The following is a 19,923-nucleotide window of genomic DNA, read 5'->3' on the forward strand; positions in this document are numbered from 1 at the left end:
CAAGAAGCTTTGAGGTTGATGTCTCATTCTCAAGTTGTTTGATTTTGTTATTAAGTTAGGCCGCCCAGAAGGGCACCAGGAATGAATTGTCCATTTTAAGTAATGCTTTTGCTCAATTTCCCACCCTCTTTTCACCTTTCTGCCAAAGTATGCTAAAAGCAGGAAGTTTTGTTTTCGTTATCTTGGTAGCATTATTTTATTAGCTATTTCCTATATATTCTAAAAAGCAGCTAAGGAATCTTTGAGCAAATTTAAATTGTTTGTATTTTTAAATCTGACCCTTAGCAACAGAAATAGAAAGTAAGAGAAATTCATGGTAAACAGTGCGGCATCATGGAACACAGGAAAATGTAAGACTTGGTAAGACCTTTATTGAAATTCATACTGACTGGGCAGGAATGCAGTCACAGAACCTTGCTTCTAATCCTAACTCATCTTACTAACTAGCTATGTGACTAAGCCATTTCCCTCACTTTTCTGAGCCTCAATTTCCACTTCTGTAACGATTGGCCAAATGATTTTTAAAGATCCCTTTTAGCTCTAAAATTATGATTCCTAAGTCTCAACATTTAGCCCAGTGATAATTTTCTTAAATTTTGATTCTTATGGCAAGCTACAAATAGCTGCTTACCTGAATACTACAGATATAGTCACAGTAATTTTAATAATCCTTCTTTTATCCAGCACTACTGGGGAATGAGGTGTTCTGGTTGGCTATTTTCCCCCAATAACTGAAGCTAACACATTTAAGCATTTTGAAATATAGTTTATTCTTCCCTTACCTTATTAAATAAAAATGTATTAAACATAATTTCACCTTTCGTTGACTTTTGATTAATCATAACAAACCAGTCAATGTACTGTATTATGCTATAATACAGCAACGCCCTTAGGAGCTAATAAAAGGGGGGAACAATGTCCAGCGGTTGTCCCTTGGCTGTAATCTTCCCCAATTACCATTCTTCACTTGGTGATTCTTTGTCTCTTTAATGACAAATTTTCTACTCAAACCTGAGTAGACATATTTGTCAATGGAAAGAGTGTTAGAAATTCAACATTGTGCCACTCTACCATTACTTTTCATTGTGTTAATTTCGGCATCTGTCCTTCCCATCATGCCACGTTGAACAGTTTCTTATCTGCTTGCTATTATAACCCAGGAACAATTGAAGATGCCTAATGAATACAAATTTGTAAATATTATTAATATTATGCATAATCCTAGATCAATAATATAAGGCCTAAAAGTTACTTTATTCCCTTACTAGGGAGTCAAGTGTATGTATGTGCTTTCTGACAACTATGCTCCTCATTTAACAGATTCTAGGGATAGGAGATAGCCAGTGAAGTGGGGAAACAGTTAACAAACCTTATTTCTAAGTTCAGAGTTACATTCCAATGGATAGAAATGCCAAAAGTCCAATTTCTGGCCTTGCGGTATCTAGACCATCTTTTTCAAGACCAGTGATTCATCTCACATGCCACACACATGATCAAATATGTCATCTGATTAGTATCTATAACTAAAATATATTTTAAAAAATACTGCTGTTTGCAGTGCTGCCTCACACTGTGAAGGCATGACAAAATTTACAATGGATAATCTTTTCTCTAGTTATTATTTGAGTTTAATGGTCACTAGATTTGTAATACATTTTTAAAAGATATATAAGCGCAAGAATCAACCACTGACTTAATTTGTGTATGCATAAATCATTACTATTTTTTCACTAATATCTCAAATGGTCTAGCTGTACTTTCAGCCTTGTGGGACCACATGTAAAGCACCATCGAGAGACATGATGTAGTGCCCCAGACTTCAAATCAGAAGACCTGGTTCAAATACCAGCCCAGTCCCATCAGTAAAATAGAGATAATGAGATACTATCTATCCGCAATGGTTGTTTTTTTTTTTTTGGGGGGGGGGGGGGGAGTACAAAGTGTTACCAAAGTCTTAGAGCAGTTTTAATTAATTAATAATTTAATAACTTATAACACGAGAACATCCTATATTTTGTAAAGTTTAAAGCACTCTACAACTGGAAGACATATTACATTTATTACATATATTATATTTTTACATTACATTATTACATTTGAGATGTCACATCACAGTGACAAACAAATTGCCCAGAAGAAGGCAATAGGTAGATTTTAAACCTTGTCATATGAAAACTGTATAAGGAGTTCTTTCCAGGTTAATATTAGTCTACTAGCTTCCAGTTTTCTTACTATCTTAGCCCACCCATTTGTGACTCTTCCCTTCCCATACGCTCTGCCGTCCGGTGACATTGGCCTCCCTGCTCCTTCAGGAACAAGACACTTCATTTCCCAACTCTTAACTAGCTGTTCCCTATGCTGGGAATTCTCTCCCTCCTGTCTTTTCTGACTTCCTTCAAGTCCTAGCTAAATTCCTGGTCTTTAAGAAAGAAAGCCTTAACCCCAAATCACTCTGACTCTCATTGATTAGCCAACAAAAGGTCCCAGACTAAGCTCTACTAAGTCATCATTTGGGTCCCATTTCTTGGGTGTTGCCTCAGTCATACTGAGACTTGTTAAAGACCTCACCTAGAAAAGGCCATGATCCCTCACTGCATCCTGGTCTATCTCCAGTCATCCTGCTCTATATCTGGCCACTGGACCCAGATAGCTCTGAAAGAGAAAGTGAGGCTGGTGACTTTGCACAACCCTCCCTCACTTAAATCTAATTCACTTGCATGTCATGGCATCATGGTCCTCTTTGAGAATGGAAAACAAACAACATTAACAGCTTCCTACAAGAAGCCTTTCTCAATCCTGTAATCTTAGCCCCCTCCTTCTGAGATTATCTCCAATTTACCCTGTATATATCCTATCTGTATATAATTGCTTGCATGTAGTCTTCCCCATTAGACTATGAGCTCCTTGAGAGCAAGGGCTATTTTGACCTTTGTTTCTCCAAGGCTTAGCAAAGTGCTGATCTATAGTAGGCACCTAATAAATGAGTGTTGACTTGATTCAACTCAGCTCACCCTACACTGATGGAATTATTCAATCAGTCCCGTATCTACTAGGCTAATGTATCAAACAACTTCCATTATTTCATACCTTACTATAAAAACACCATCACTCCATACTCCGTATAGTACCATTACAACTTCTACCATTCCACTTTGCCAGAAGGATAGCAAGATACACTATCAAATGTTTTGCCTTGTCTTTCCTGAAATCCAGGTATATATATATTTAGAATGATTTTCATGACCTACCAGTCTATGAATTCTGTTGTTACAGAAGTTCTGAAATTAGTGTAAAGTTAGACTTGAGGACCTCAAAGGTTATGTTAAAATTCTATTGAGTTTACAACTACCATGTTTATTTATGAATTTTCCCTTGTGTCATGTGAAATACTCCCTACATATCTAAAAATTCCACTGCTTAGAATATACCCTGGAAGCATATAAATAATTTAAAAGGGCTATGCAAATATTTTTATAGCTCCAATACCAAAAAATAGAGGTAAATGTCCACCAGGAGGGGAATGTTTAAACTTGCGGCATGTTAATGTAATTGAATGCTATAAAGCAATTAAATTATGAAGAATACAAAGAAATCTGGAAGGACCTTTATGAAATAAAAGTAAAAAAGGAACTAAAGAACAAAATAGATGCTAACTACAAGCATAAAATGGGGTCTTAACTTTTTGTGTGTGTCACGGACTTCTCTGGCAGTGAGGTGAACCTATGAGTTCCTTTTTAGAAAGTTTTAAAATGCATGAAATAAAGTACATAGGATTTCAAAGCAAACGAATTCTATTGAAATACTTATTAAAAAAAAGTTTAAGTCTAGGGACTCCCAAAACAATAAGGCAGATTTCCATTATCAAAACATTTCTTTTTAAGTCTGGGGACTCTCAAGACGAGGCAGAATTACAAACAATAATATGTTTTTACCTTGTAGTGATAGACACTAATTAAAGGACATATTTTATGTGTATGTGCAGAACATGGGAATTACCATTGGTCTTGAAAAGAAGGGATTACATAGTATTATATTATACCATAAGGTAACAAATTAGATTAAGAATTCCTGATATAAAAGAAAATGAGAATAAATGAACAAAGAATTCTGATGACTCCTTCCAGGGCCTCACCAAAAAGTTGTTAAGGGTATTTTATGTCCGGCAATTAATTTAAATGTAAATCCTCAGGAAGTTTCAGTCGTCTCATATATTTAGAACTGAAGTAAGACTTCAAAGACTTGGAACTTCAACCTCTCATCTTACAAGCAAGGAAAGTGAGGCCCCACAGAGGGATACTGAGGCACTAAGTGGCAGAGCTGGGATTTGAACCCTGGACCTCTAGTGCTAAATCCCACAATCTCTCCAATGTACCCAATTAGTTGGACAGGTGTTTAATATTGTTTTTAATGAATTCTTTAATTAAAAATCAAAATCTGCTCTCTAAAACATCATTACAGTCAGAGTTATCTTCTCTGTGAGAACTAATTTTGTCCTTACCTGGGCAGACAGGGCTTTAAAGGTCCACACAGGATGATTTGCCACTGACTGGAGGAGGAGCTAAGGAGAACTAGCTCATAACCACTTTCCCAACCTCACCCCAGCTGCTTTTCACCTCACTCTTTCGAGGTTGCCCTCTATTTTCCCTTAACAAAAAAAGAAGCTGTTGACTTCTTTTAGAGGGGAGAACTCTTAACAGTGAGTTGGAAACTTCATTTTTTTTTTGCCCTTACCCTGAAAATGGAAGAGAAGTGAAGAGTGCCAGTGTAAACTTCTTTAAACTATTTCCCAGTTTTCTCTGTCTCCTTCAAAACATTCTAGAAAGCTCCCCTTAAAGCCACCTTTCTACTGAAGGAAGGTCAATGTGTTCAATCTGAATTCCAAATAACTTTGTCATTAAAGGCTAGGTAATTCTGGGTGACTCACTCTTCTCTAGTAAATGGCAATCAAGCGCTTACAGATCACAGAAGGTGGCTGTGTGCCAGGACTCAGGTGCTTACAAGTTTAGAATGAAACTCGGTGGATGGAAAGGGGAAGCAAAGAGAGGTTGACACTGGGTGACTAATGAGGAAGGTGGTGGCTCAATGGAGAGAGTTCTAAACCTTGAATCAGGAGGACCTAAGCTCAAGTTGAGCCTCAGACAATTACTACATGTGTACCCTGTCCACTTCACTCAATCTCAGTTTCTTCAACTGTAATAAGTAGATTACTTATCGCACCTACCTCCCAGGGTTGTTGGGAGGATCAAGTTAGATAATATTTGCAAAAGCTCTTAGCATAGTTGCTGGCACATAGTAGGAACTACATAAATATGTACTCCTTTACCACTAATACTCTTCTGGAGAAAGAAATTATATTTTGTATCATAATGCTTACAGACGACTATTAACACATTCTCATATCAACACTCGGTAAAAGACTGATTACAGAATCAAGTTGGCATTTCGAAAATGACAGAAACCCAAGCTCCACTCAGCTGTTGGATTTCTTGGCCAAAAGAGAAAAATTTGCAAACCTGGAGAAAAGCCATCTAGTTAGAAATCTCTAATGCCTTCTAAACACCCCATCTATGAGGGAGAAGTTAATGGGAAAACACAGAAACCTTAAAAATATCAATGATCCCACTCATTTTGAAACCTCCAGGTTCTGACTTATTTTTGGGACTTCAGGGAAGTCATGTAAACTCTCTGGGACTTAATTCCTCATCTATAAAATGAGGAAAAGCTAGACTAGATGGCCCCCAAAGGGCCCTCCTGGCTCTAAAGCTATGATCTTAAGCTCCAAGCTCAGGATAAAGGAAAAATAGTCAAGAGGCATAAGGAGCCAGAGTGTAATTACAGGAAAACCTGATTGAGCCCCCTCCTTTAGAGGTCACTCCCCAGAACTCATCCTGTGGAGCCCTGTCCATTAATGGAAGGTGGCAGCCCAGTCAGTCCCCTTGGCCTATGAGTCTTGACAGATAGAATGGTTATTTTAAATACACTTTGGAGTGGATACTGTGGCAAATCCCTTATGAAGAAAAAAGTCCTTTGGAAATCCAGGTGTTTGCTCCCTGATTCACTTGTTTTGTAAGTTTTGATGTTCATAAATTAGATCACACTAACTAACACTTCCCTTGGTTCTGCCACGAAGAGGCAAAACTTCAAGTTAACAGGAAATGCTCTCTCTTCTGGGACTAAAAGCATTCAAGCTAACAGTGGCTGGATCACTGAGAAAAGATTAGACTAAGTGAAATCAGATGGGGGAGAGGTGCCATGATGAGTGAGATAATGTGGTCATTGGAGGAAGTAAAAGAGAGAACTAATCTAACTTCAGACCTAATGTGGGGATGGGTCAAGCTTTTGCTGGAAGTGAGAAACTAATTACATTAAGTGAGTGTGTGTGTGTGTGTGTGTGTGTGTGTGTGTGTGTGTGTGTGTGAGAGAGAGAGAGAGAGAGAAAGAGAGAGATATCATATTTTTGTTGTTCAGTTGTTTTCAGTCCTGTACAACTCTTTATAACCCCATTTGGGGTTTTCTTGGCACAGATATTGGAGTGGTTTGCCATTTCCTTCTCTACCTCATTTTACAGATGAGGAAAGCAAGGCAAACAAAGCTAAGTGACTTGCCCAGGGTCACACAGCTAGTAAGTGTCTGAGGACAGATTTGAACTTAGGATGTTGAATCTTCCTAACTCCAGGCCTGACACACTACCTGAGTCACCTGGCTCTGTGTAGGTATGTGTTATGGTATGGTATGGTATGGTATGGTATGGTATGGTATGGTATGGTATGGTATGGTATGGTATGGTACGGCACAGTAGGGATGGGATGGGATGTATGGATATATGGATGTATGTTGGATTCTTGTATGAAATTTTTCCAAATCATCCCAAGTGATAGTGGCACAACTGACAGATCACAGGGTCTGGAGTCAGTAAGATCTGAGTTCAAATTCAGCCTCTGACACTTAATGTTTGGCCCTGGGCAAGTTCCTTAACTGCTGTATGCCTCAGTTTCTTCAACTGTAAAATGGGATACAAAAAAAAGCAGCACTGGCCTTGCAGGGTTGTCGTGAGGATCAATCAGATAATATTTACAAACTGCTTAGCACAGCATCTGGTAAACAGTAAGCACAGGTTGCCTCCATTCCTCCAATTCCCCAGAATTACCTTGTATTTACTTTGTATGCAGTTTGTATTTTCTTACATATATAACTGTTGCATCTCTTGATACAATGTAGTTTTCTTGAGGGGAGAACCAGTTTATTTTTTTGATTTTATATTCACAGTGACTGGTCCATAGTAGGGGCTTAATAAATAAATGTTTGCTGATTGATAATGAAAAGTGTTTTGCAAACCATTAACTATTTTGCTCTCCTACAATGTCTTGGTCAGCTCAAAGAAACATTTCAACTAAAAGGATTTATACGTTCAATGCCAGAACATCGTCACTAAATTAGCTCCAGAATTTCAATAGGTTCACAGGTCTTTCTGCCCCTAGAACTGCCTTCATTAATTTTCTACAAGATTCCACAGCAAATATAACTCTAAATGGTTCATTCTAGGATATCCAGGCTGGAGATAAAAAGTCTAGACTGTGTTAGGGAGGAAACAAATTTTAAAAAAAGAAACCAGGAAATGCAGAGGCGTTCAAAAAATGAAGAGAAAAAAAAGATACAAATCATAATCTCCCAGAACCTTAGGAGCTGGTCATTTTTGGTTTTTGCTGAAAAGTCTGGGTAGTGCCTGTTTAATCTACCTTATTCATCCCTCAATTTTGTCCTTTTTTGTGTAATATTCTACCTATTTCTACTCCAATAGATGAAAGGGGGGAAAAGAAAACTCAATTTTGTTTCTTAAAAGAAAAAAATAACCAAATTGCTTCCCTAGTCTGAAACTACCTGATTGACGTCAGAAAGCATGTGTCTCTTTGTATGCAATCCATTTATGAGCGTAAACTCCTTGTTTTATAGATGAGGACACATGACTCCCATAGAAGTTAAATGACTTGGTCAAGGTCCTATTGAAACTAGATGGGAGGACAGGACATTGAAGCAAAGTCCTCTGATTCCACCATCATTCTGCCTTACATGGAATATGGTTCCTCCTGATCTCCTCCACATCTTAGAATCCCTGCTTCTATCAAAACTCAGCTCATGTCACCTTGTACTTGAAGTTTTCCCTAATTCCCCCAGCTTCCAAGCCTTCCCTCCCTAAACTACTCTCATTTGATTTTGTATGGACTCCATACATACTTATATATACATGCTATTTCCCCCATAACAATGTAAATGCCTCCAGGCTAAGGACTGCTTCACTCTAATCTTTGTATTTGCACCAAAGCTTGGTTCATAGGCACCACTTAATAAATGTTGTTTGATTGATTACAAAACAGTAATTATTTAAGTCTTGATAACTCATGGCAGACAAAATGAAACATGGGGCTCATCTTGTCAAAAAAATGTCATTTGCATTTTTAAAAATTTTACCTACAGCTTCATTCCATAAAATACTGATAAATTTTCATGGGGACTTACCATTCTTTCTCCCCACCCCCACCCCTCCAGAAGCAAGCACCATGATTCCCCCACTACCACTACCCACTTCAAACATCTTTTTGATGAAATTATGGCCAAAAAATTGATAAATGGTCAAAGGATATGAACAGTTTTCAGAGGAAGAAATTCAAGATATCTATAGTCATATGAAAAAATGTTCTAAATCACTATTGATTAGAGAAATGCAAATCAAAACAACTCTGAGGTATATCATACCTGTCAGATTGGCTAACCTGACAAAAATTATAAACTTTAAATTTATAAATTACAAATGCTGGAGAAGATGTGGGAAAATTGGAACCCTAATGCATTGTTGGTGGAGTTGTGAACTGATCCAACCATTTTGGAGAGCAATTTGTAACTATGTCCAAAGGGCAATCAAACTGTGCATACCCTTCAACTCTGCAATACAACTTCTATGACTGTATCCCAAAGAGATCATACAAATGGGAAAAGGACCCACATGTACAAAAATATTTATAGCAGCTCTTTTTTGTGGTGGCAAAGAACTAGAAATCAAAAGAATTCCCCTCAGTTGGGGAATGGCTGAACAAGTTGTGGTATATGAATGTAATGGAATACTATAAGAAATTGTGCTATAAGAAATGATATAAATATAAGAAAAATCTGGAGAACATTATACACAGTAACACCCACAGTATGTGAGGACTGTTTTTGATGGACTTAGCCCTTCACAGAAATGCAAGGACCTAAAACATTTTCAAAGGACTCATGATCCCATCCACATCCAGAGAAAGAGTTATGAAGTCAGAACACAGAATGAAGCAGTCTATTTTCTCTTTTGTTATGTTTTGTATTGTTTTCTCATGGTTTCTCCCATTCATTTTAATTCTTCTATGCAGCATGACTAATGTGAAAATATGTTTAATAGGAATGTATGTGTAGAGCCCATATATAAGATTACACACCATCTTGGAGAAGGAGGGGAAGAAAATCTGGAACTTATGGAAGCGATTGTTGAAAATTGAAAACAAATTAATAAATTTTGGGGGGGAAAAGAAATGATGAGCAGGTGGACTTCAGAGAAACCAGAAATGACTTATATGAACTGATGTTGAGTGAGGGGAGCAGGACGAAAACATTGTATACAGTTTCAGCCACACTGTTTGATAACTAACTTTGATAGACTTGGCTCTCCTTAGCAATGCAAAGTTCTAAGACATCTCGAAAAGGCTCATGATGGGAAATGTTATCCACATCCAGAGAAAGAATTATGGCATCTGAGTGCAGATTAAAGCCTACTGTTTGCTCTCTCTCTCCTTTTTTGTTTTGTTTTGTTTCTTCTTTCTCATGGATCATTCCATTGGTTCTAATTCTTCTTTGCAACATGACTAATGTAAAAATATGTTTGATGTGAATGTATATGTAGAGCCTAGATCAGACTGCATACCATCTTGGGGAGGGGAGAGGGGAGGAAGGGGGAGAAAATTTGAAACTCAAAAGCTTGTGGAACAGAATGTTAACTAAAAATAAATTTTTAAAATTTTTAAAAAATAAAAAAAAAGAAATTATGGGTAAAACCATGAGGAAGACAGGAGATGGCAAAGGGTCTGGTCAGCATACAAAGTATATAACCATTGCCTTTGAGAAAGATTCAAGAGAACCTCAACCCCAAATAGGCAACAAGCAAACCACTTGGGTGTGAAACCTTCATTATTCTCTGAGGACTCTGGAGGGACAACTTCTCTATCAAAGATAGTTTAACAATATAACTTTCAAGAGAAACAAATATGGCTAAAATGAACACTGATGGGGGCCTATGGATGTAGAATATTGCTTATACTATCAGCCTCCAGTGACCACTTTACAGCTGGATTTACAGCTGGAAAGAATCTTAGAAGATATCTACTCTAAGACTCCTCATTTTACAGAGAAGGAAACTGAAAACTGGAGTCTATGCCTTGGCTAGTTTTGCTAACCTGAATTTTCCCCCCTTATTTAAATTCTCTGTTATGAGGGATATGCTTGGTAGACAGAGATGGAGAAAAGGTTACAGTGTAAAATAAAGATGAAATAGAAATAAAATAAACAATAAAAATTAAAACTTCAAATTAGTTCCTTTTCTGTCACACTGAATAGCCATTTTATAATGATGATATTAGCAACTGGCATTTAGATAGTGCTCTAAAGTTTGCAAAATCTTTACAAATATCTCATTTGATCCTCAAAACAACCCTGGGATATGGGTACTATCATCATTCCCATTTTACAGATGAGGAAGCTGAGGCAAGTGGAGGTTAAGTGACTTGTACAGGGTTACACAGCCAGTAAACATCTGAGGTCGGATCTGAACACAGGTCTTCCTGACTCCAGGGCCAGTGTTCTGGCCTTGCCACTTAGCTGCCTTAAATAAAAGACAAAGGCAAGAAAGAAATTGGCAGAACAGCATGAAATATGTCAAAAGACAAGACAGATCCACTTTAAAAAAAACAGAGAGTAGATATTGGGGAGTTGGGACAAATAAGACTGGCTAGCTTGCGTAGTCACATGATGGGGACAGGAAAAGAAAACTGGAATTGATTTAGTGGAAGAATAGTCATTCATCCATTTGGGACTTTTCTCAAGTCTTCCATTTACATAACCAGGAGCCAAAGAATACCTTAATAAAAACCACCTAAACTCTTGCCAAGCATGCCAGTGCAGCCTCTGAAAATAAGGTGTAGATCTTAAGATTCCAGAGTACCAGGAAGATGCCACCCACCTGAGAAAACCACCCCAACAGTTCTAAGTCAATGTAAACACTTATCAAAATTAGAACAGGCTTGAGTCCAAAGGCATCTTCCCCAGACAGCTCAAAATTTATATGAAAGCAAAACAGAAAAATTGGAGGATCTAGAAACCTCTGGGATGATTATTCTAGATAACTGAGATATCCAGAGAACTGAATGTTTACCCCATTTAAGATCAATTAATCAAAACAAAAACAAAACAAGCCTTATTTCACATAAGAAAAATGAGGCCATAGAAAAAATAGACAGTGATTGGAAGGTACTAACAACTGCTTCAAGAGGCAGTCTAGAATAATAAACAGGCAAGAGGCCCAACCTTGGAGTCAGGAAAATCTGGGTTCAGGTCCTGCCTCCCACGTTCCACTCATACATACTGATTCTCTGATCACAAGCCACTTGCAGGGTTCCAGGCACATACTAAATGCTAATAATACTTGTTGACTGACATTCTCTCACAGCCCAAAGCAATTCTGAACTTGTAAATGAAGTAAGACTTATCAGCCTAGATTGGTAGAAGGAGGTTACATACTGGAAGCTTATGACAAAAATCAAGGATTCACTCTTGTCCCTGGTCAAATTTTTTTTGAACAAACTATTTGATGGCCTTCAGGTTTGAAAGGATCATCTATCTGCAACTAAACAGAAGAAATATTTTCTACAAAATTCCTGACAGGCTGTCACAGAGATACAATAAGGTAGTGATAGGAGTTCTCTAATTATTGATTAGAGGGTTCTGCCCACCCAAAGCAAAGGAGTTAATATTTTATTGACTTATCTTAATAATGATTTCCTCTTTCAAAAGGTGGCAGAAGTAATGAAGGCAGAAGTAAAAAAACAATTTTACTCTGCATCAGTTGCTGGAGTAAAAATTATGAGAAGCTTAGGGAGGGATGAGGAAAGGATTGCGCACTCTATCAGTCAGCATTAAAGATGCAAGGTACAGAACCTGAGTTCAATATCAGCTATGATGCTGCTAATTTGACCTTTGACAGGTTACTTAAAACTTCTGAACATCAATAAATAAGGGAGATTAAATAAAGGGTTCCCTTCAAGCTCTCCACTTATTATCCTATAAAATGGAAGAGAGTCGCCATTGCTAGATAGTGAACAGATAACCTAAAGACTGCAGATTGAAGCATATTTTCTTCTCTTTTTTGGTTAAAAACAGGGCTAATGCAGGAAATTATTTTGCATGACCATACACATTTGTGATGGGATTTGTTTTTCATGACTTCTCAGTTGGTAAAGAAGAGGGAGGGAGAAGGGAGATAATTTGGAAGTGAAAATAAGAAAGAAATTTTTTTTAAGTAAATAAGAGGAAAGCCAGGAATAGTTTTGACAGGCACTCTGGGTTTAAGAAAAACAGGATTCAAAGAGTTCAGAAGGATAGAGTGGATCCCAGGAACTGTAGTGGAAGTTAGCCCAGGAGAGATAAGCTCTCAAGAATTAAATTCTAAAGACATAAAAGGAGATAATTCTGATTAAAGGAAATGGAGAGTTATCTAAAAAGAACCAGTCCAGTCTCCATCTCTGCCTGCTAGACATATTCACTAATGTCCCATAGGCAACTCAAACTTAATGTATGCACAACATAACTCATCTTCCTCCCTTTAAACCCACTTTCCACCCAACATTCCTATTTCTGTAAAGGGCACGATCATTCTTACAATTACTAAGGGTGAATAGTCAATCAATAATATGTCAAGTACCTACCATCATGTGTCATGTACTGTGTTACACACTTGAAATTCAAAGACCAAAGACAGGTCCAAGACAGGTCTCAAGGATCTTAGTCTTAACGGGAAAATGAACATGCAAATAACTAGGTATGAACCAGCTAGGAAAAATTGGAAATAATCAACAGAGAGAAGGCACTAAAATGCTCAGGACTTGCATAACCTGTTGATAATGTGGAATCCATCTTCAATTCTCCACTCTCTGTCACTGTCCATCAACCCATGATATCTATCCGTTGCCAAGTCTTCTCAACACTTCAGCATATGTTGTCTTACACCATAACCACCCTACTCCAGGCCATTATCACTATTTATCTTGCCTTCCATAACAACTTTCAATTTGGTCTCTCTGCCTTGTCTACCCCCTCTCTAATCCATCTTTCACCCAGCTGCCAAACTGATATTGTGAAAGCACCTATAAAATCAAAACACTCTCCCACTCAAAACCCTCTGGTGGCTCACAGCATCTAGGATAAAACATAAACTCCAATGTTTGGCAATCAAAGCCCTTCACAATCTGGCTCCAGTCTCGCTTTTCAGAATGATTATATATTACTCATCTCACCCACCATACCCTCCAGTGAAATTAGCCTTACTTGCTATTCTCTGTACATGACATTCCAGTTCCCCCTTTTTTGCCTTTGCATAGACAATCCCTTGCTAGGTCTGGAATGCTTTCTCACCTCATCTATACCTTTTGGAATATCTTTGCTCCCTTTCAAAACTCAGCTCCAGCTTCTCCTCAAAGAGACTTTTCAAATTCTCCCAGATGTTAGTGCCATCCAAGTATATGTATCTGGCATTTATTTGTAAACATGCTGTAATCTCATCTTGGGTTTTTTCTACTTTTTCCATGCTTCTCCTTCATGGTCCTCTCATTCTCCTTATTGTGAATGCAGTACCACCTTTCCCTCTCATACCTGCTATGGGTCTGGAGATCAGTTAATCCAAATTTTACAATTGTGCAAAAAATAAGAGGAAATAGATTCCCTCTAGAAGGCTTAGAGGCTGTCCTAGAACTTAAATACAGGAACTTTTAGTCCTTGGACTTTGTACCATCTTCTAGGGCCTTTTAGGCCTTTTTTCCTTTCCTTCCTTGTTCTCCATTATGTTCTCCATAGGTCTGGCAGCCAGTAGCTAAGATGCAAATATTACTGCATCATCAATTACCGTGTTCAGTTATTACTGAATTCACATCTTGGAGAGGTGGGTAGAAATAAACGAGAAGATCAAAATTTTTAAAACACTGAAGGTACTAAGGGAAGGACAAAGAAACATACCACCTCTTCATAGGAACAAACTAGGGGAGAATACTGAACACTAACAGACAAGATTTCTGGGTTATATGCTTTAGTTTACTTGCTTTCTTTATCACAAGGGGAAACTGCGATTGGGCAGCTAGGTGCTGAAATAGATAGAGCACTGGGCTTAGAATCAGGAAAAGTCATCTTCCTGAGTTCAAATCTGGCCTTAGACACTTATTAGCTGTGTTACCCTGAACAAGTCACTGAACCCTGTTTGCTTCAGTTCCTCATGTGTAAAATGAGCTGGAGAAGGAAATAGCAAATCACTCCAGTATCTTTGCCAAGAAAACCCCAAATGGGGTCACAATGACTCAGATACAACTGACTCACAAAGATAAAAATCATCAACCAATTTTTTTGTTAAAAAAAATGTAAAAGGCTGCCATACATTGTGGATAATACTTATATATAGCAATTTGAATAGAAGGCTCAAAGCTGTTAGTCTGAAATTATACTAAACACTATTACTTATTCACTCTCTGATTTATCCAATCTAATTTCCTTACCCCTTCAAGTTTTCACTGAGGAATCAAGCACTTGGTTATATATTATATTGTTCTATAAGCGTCTCATAGGACATTTTTTTCTCTAAATAATTTCTTAGTTTCCTCCAGGGCAGGGACTTCTTTCTGTTGTTTGACACATTAGTGATGACTTCAAAAAATCCTATCATAGATCATAAATTCAGAACTGAAAGGGACATCGGAGGTCTTCTAGTCAAAAAATTTTAGAGATGAAAATGCGGAGAATTAACCAAGTCAAATGAGTTGCCCAAACAGTAAGTGAGCAGTGCTGAGCTAAAACCCATTCTCTGACTCCAAATCCAGAGGCCCTTTCCATCACACTAGGCTGATTCCTTGGACTTCTGGGAAATCTTTGTCATACTTTTGATGGCAGTTTTAGAAATTAATTCCTGCTAAAGCAGAAAGAAAGAGACAGAGAGAAAGACAAAGAGAGAGAGAGAGAAAGAGAGAGAGAGAGAGAGAGAAGGAGGAGGAGGAGGAGAAAGAGAAGAAGAAGAAACTTCAAAGATGACTGAGTTGAAAAAATGTCAGAGATTTTCAGAGGAGAAAACACGTTAGCTTTTCAGTTTAAAAAACAACCCCCTTCTGTCTTCCCTCTTCCCCTCAAAAAATTACAGTCTGAAATAGTAATTCCTGGAGTCACACACATTATTTTAAGTTCCTGGTGGCGATACATATCTCTGTCTATATCTACTATCTATGTATCTATATGTGTGTATAGAAATTTTAATGAAATCTTTCCAAATGCATAACTGTTTATGTAAATATTGGTTCTCTAGACTAAGCCACGAATATAAAAGTATGTCACATAGGAGAGAGTATGACATAGCTTTTTAACTGCCACCTAAATCTTCAAGATCAATTTTGAGAAACTAAAAAGGAAAACTCTAATTGTCACATCCCTAACAAATGAGACACACCAGCACAAAAGACTATTAAGGAGTTGGTCAGTAAATGTCATACCACAGAAAATTTGCTTCAGAAGTTTCCTTATCTCTAAAATGAAAAGTTTGCAAAGGAGATCAAAGACAAGGAAAGGTCTCACCCATGTGAAAACATAACTTTCTAGCGGCACTCTTTGTGGCAGAGAAAAAAAGGGAAATAAAGCGAGTAGCCATAATATAATGGCAGATTACTTGCCCTGTTAGAAATGATAAATATAAAGAATTCAGAGAAACCTGGAGGACTTGTATGAACTGATGTAGAATGAAATGTGCCAAGTCAGAATAATTTATAGTGACCACAAAAAGTGCAAAGAAAAAACCCAACACTGAAATAATAATACAACTCTGATCAATTCAGTCACCAATTTTGACTTCAAAGGACTGAGGGTGAAGCATCTCTCACTCCTGTTTACAGAGAGGTAGAATGAGGCACATACTGGCAGGCATAGCCAGCAGTTGGTTTTACTAAGCTACCACTTCCTTGTTATGAGAATTCAATGTGGAAAAAGGTAGGTAGCGTCATTGAGAAGGGACAGTATTGCTTTGCAAAACCATCAGTAAGACATATAAAATTTATTTTTTTTAATTAGGAGGTTGAATTAAATGATCTGCTTGGTCCCTTCCAGTTCTAAGGTTCTGTAAGGCATACTTTAATTCCTTAAGGAAATTGAGTAACTGTACTACAATCCATTAAGTCCTTGAAAAGAATGAACCAAGGTAACTAAATGAGGGAGAGCGCCCCTTCCCCCCCCCAAAAAAATCTACTTCGTAGTTCTACTCTTTAAAATGTGTTTATTAGGCTTTACTTCCCAGTTTATCAAGCTTCTTCAATAATGCATGTATTAAAAGTCAGATCCTATTCAAGGAATTCAAAGACTGTTCACATTCTCTGGTTGAAATGAGATTTTGTTATACTGACTTCATTCTGAAACAGAGGAAGCACTGCCTAGAAATTTTAGTCATACAGAGATTTTGTAATGGTGGCTCATCGTAATGGAATTTGACTTCTGTATGATACCAGTGTCACACTGTTGAAAGAGGACTTGCGGGATACACAATAAAGGACCTTTGTTCAAATTCCTGCTCCCAGCCCCCTGTGGGACATCAAGCTAATCACTTAACCTCTCTGGCCCTGTTTCCATATTTATAAAGTAAAGGAGGTGGGGGGTGTTAGTATAGATGACCTTGGAGGTACATTCCAATTCTGGATCTGTTACAAGTAGTTTCCTAAACAAGTATTCTCCGGAAGGAAGTTAGAACCAAAGGAGAATTGCCAGGAGTATCCATCTCTATAAAGAAAAAAACAGCTAGAATAATTTATCTGACATCCTTCTCTTAAAGACCCTATTTACCCTACTGCCTCTTCAAGTGTAACTATGTAAAAATAATTCCAAAATGCACAGTAGAATATTTGAGAAAATCCAAAATTCAAATTAAGGGTCATTTCTGAGTCTGATACTTCCCACAGATCAGAGATCAAGTTACAAAAGTCTGAATCTTCGATTTTAAAACATAGTAACTATAACCTATCACAATTTGTGTAATGGAAAAAGACCTCCATTGAGTATCTAAAGACACCCTGGATAAATCCGAGGGGGCAATTTCTCATCAAACCACGCTACCACAAATCACTGTTTCCATAGGAAATAATAGGTTTTGACAGAAAGTGTACCATGAACCAAATTAATGGCACTGCACCGTCTACCAGCAATATTACGAGCATACATACATTTCAGTTCAATCTTCCTGACACAATTAATAACTGCCAACATGAATACTTTTCCATCTATAGACAATGATTTTTATCTGCACTAAATTTTAGTGTACATTTTGTTATTGTATGAGATTGATCCTATAAAAGTAACTTCAGCTTTCTTTGGGCATGTAGGTGGTGCAGAGAAGAGCCCAGGGTCTGAGAACCTGCAGCTTGAGGCCATATATGGCAGGTTCCCCAACTCTGGAAAAGACCCTGGAGTCAGGAAACCCCAAGTTCACATCTGGCCTCAGACATGTACTAGCTGTAAGACTCTAAGCAAGTCACTTAACCACTAGCAGCCTCAGTTTCCTCAACTGTAAAACGGGGATAGGAATAATATCACTTCCCTCATAGGGCAGTTGTGAGTATCAGATGAGGTAATATTTGTAAAGCACTTAGCACAGTGCCTGGCACATAGAGGGTGCTGAATAAAAGTTTCTTTTCTCCCTAAACTCCCTCTCCAAAAGGAATAATTTCATCTCAGCAGTGCAGAAGACAACATATTTGTGCCTTTCTCATCCTACATAATTCTTGTCCATGCCCTTCCATAAATCCTCCACAAAGTAGAAGCCTTCTCCTAAGTGTTTATTTTTAAGAAAATAAAATACTTTAGATATATTAGTCTAATATTCAGGTTGTCTATTTCTTATTCTCACTCTATGACCCAGCTTACCTTCTTTTCCATTATTGTAGGTGATATGTCCCAGGCTACTCTTACCTATCTCCCCTTCTGGAAGCACTTTGAATTTTGTGTTGAGTAAACAAAAGAAGTTAGTGACAGAAGTTAGTTAGTCAAGGTCTATGTAAATTCTATTGCTGTTCTGTTTGTAACATTCAACTTTTGTCAGCAAGAGAACCCCACTTGCAGACATCCCTACCACTCAACTTGTTTGGCTGGGGCTTATTTCTGGGAGTTCACTCAGATGAATGGCCTTTGCTGCCCTGGTAAGGATATTTCATGAGCAGGGCAAGAACTATGTCAACAAATGAGTAAAGCTCATTTGAAAAGATCAGTTTGGTGCATGGTGGTTTCCAAGAGGACGCAAAGAACTCATACCCACAACAGCCCAGTGAAGCCATTCAGCCAGGAGTTCCTTTGTTGTTGGTTTAGTCATGTCTGACTTTTCATGATCCCATTAGGGGTTTTCTTGGCAAAGATACTAGAGAGGTTTACATTTCCTTCTCTCGCTTATTTTACAGATGAAGAAACTGAGGCAAACAGGGTAAGTTATTTGCCCAGGGTCACACAGCTCTAGCAAGGGTCTGAGGCCAAATCTGAACTCAAATCTTCCTGACTCCAAGCCACATAGCTGTCCCCACCCCCATGATTCCCTATGGTTCTTCAAAACACTGGGTCTTGAATCCCATCTGATACAAACATGACTGTGCCCCTGGGGACTAAGGAAATGGTTGCACAAGAACTTCAGATGAAGATCAGCTAAGAGACCACCAACTCAGTCAAGTCAACAAGCTGGCATCTGTGCATCTATCCTATGATGCCACATGAGCAGTGTCCTTGCATTTAGTCAGTTTTCCAATACCATTAGCAGGGCAGAATTAACATGCAAGTTATACATCACACATAGATATACACAGCTACATCTATGGGATGAAAGGACTCCATACCTGTGAGTTCATTGTTATATAGAGCTCCTGGTGAAGAATACCATTTCACAGTCTTGGAGAATTGCCTTGAGGCATTGAAAGGCTGAATGACTTTTCCAGGGTAACAAGCAGTAACTGTTGCAATAGCTAGCAGCTGTTGGATGGATAAGGCACTAGACTTGAAATCAGGAAAACTTCTCCATGAGCTCAAATCCAACCTCAGACACTTACTAGCTGTGTCATCCTGGGCAAGTTACTCAACCCTGCTGGCCTCAGTTTCCTCCTCTGTAAAATGAGCTAGAAAAGGATTTCACTCCAATATCTTTGCCAAGAAAACCTCAAATGGGGTCATGAAGAGTTGGATGTCACTGATGTATCTCAACAATAACAAACATTAACATAGTACTTTTAAGGTATGAAAAGCACTTTACAATCATTATCTCATTTGATCATCTCACCTTGGAAGGCAGACACTGTGATTATCCCTGTTTTACAGAAGAGGAAACTACGGAAAATGGAGGTTAAGTGACTTGCCTAGGGTTACATAGCTAGTGTCTGAAGATGGTTTTAAACTTGGGACTTCTTGACTCTAGACCCAGAACTCTATCCACTGCAATAGCTAGCAGACACAAATAAATCCAGTATGTGTCAAAGACAGGACTCAAACTCAGACCTTCCAGACTTGAGGTGACCTCTCTATCCACTCCAACTTTACCTTTATTTCTTTGAGTCAAGACCATTGAATGAACACATATGCTATATACACGTG

The 19,923-nt window shown here is 38.0% G+C and overlaps 1 protein-coding gene across 4 annotated transcripts in view; it reads right to left on the minus strand.

Moving 5' to 3' along the window:
* Nucleotides 1-19,923, minus strand: part of LITAF (lipopolysaccharide induced TNF factor) — a 42,142-nt gene that overhangs the window by 14,630 nt on the left and 7,589 nt on the right. The gene's annotated exons all lie outside the window — the stretch shown is intronic.

This window comes from Notamacropus eugenii, chromosome 1, assembly GCF_028372415.1.
Source record: "Notamacropus eugenii isolate mMacEug1 chromosome 1, mMacEug1.pri_v2, whole genome shotgun sequence".
Classification (NCBI taxonomy): domain Eukaryota; kingdom Metazoa; phylum Chordata; class Mammalia; order Diprotodontia; family Macropodidae; genus Notamacropus; species Notamacropus eugenii.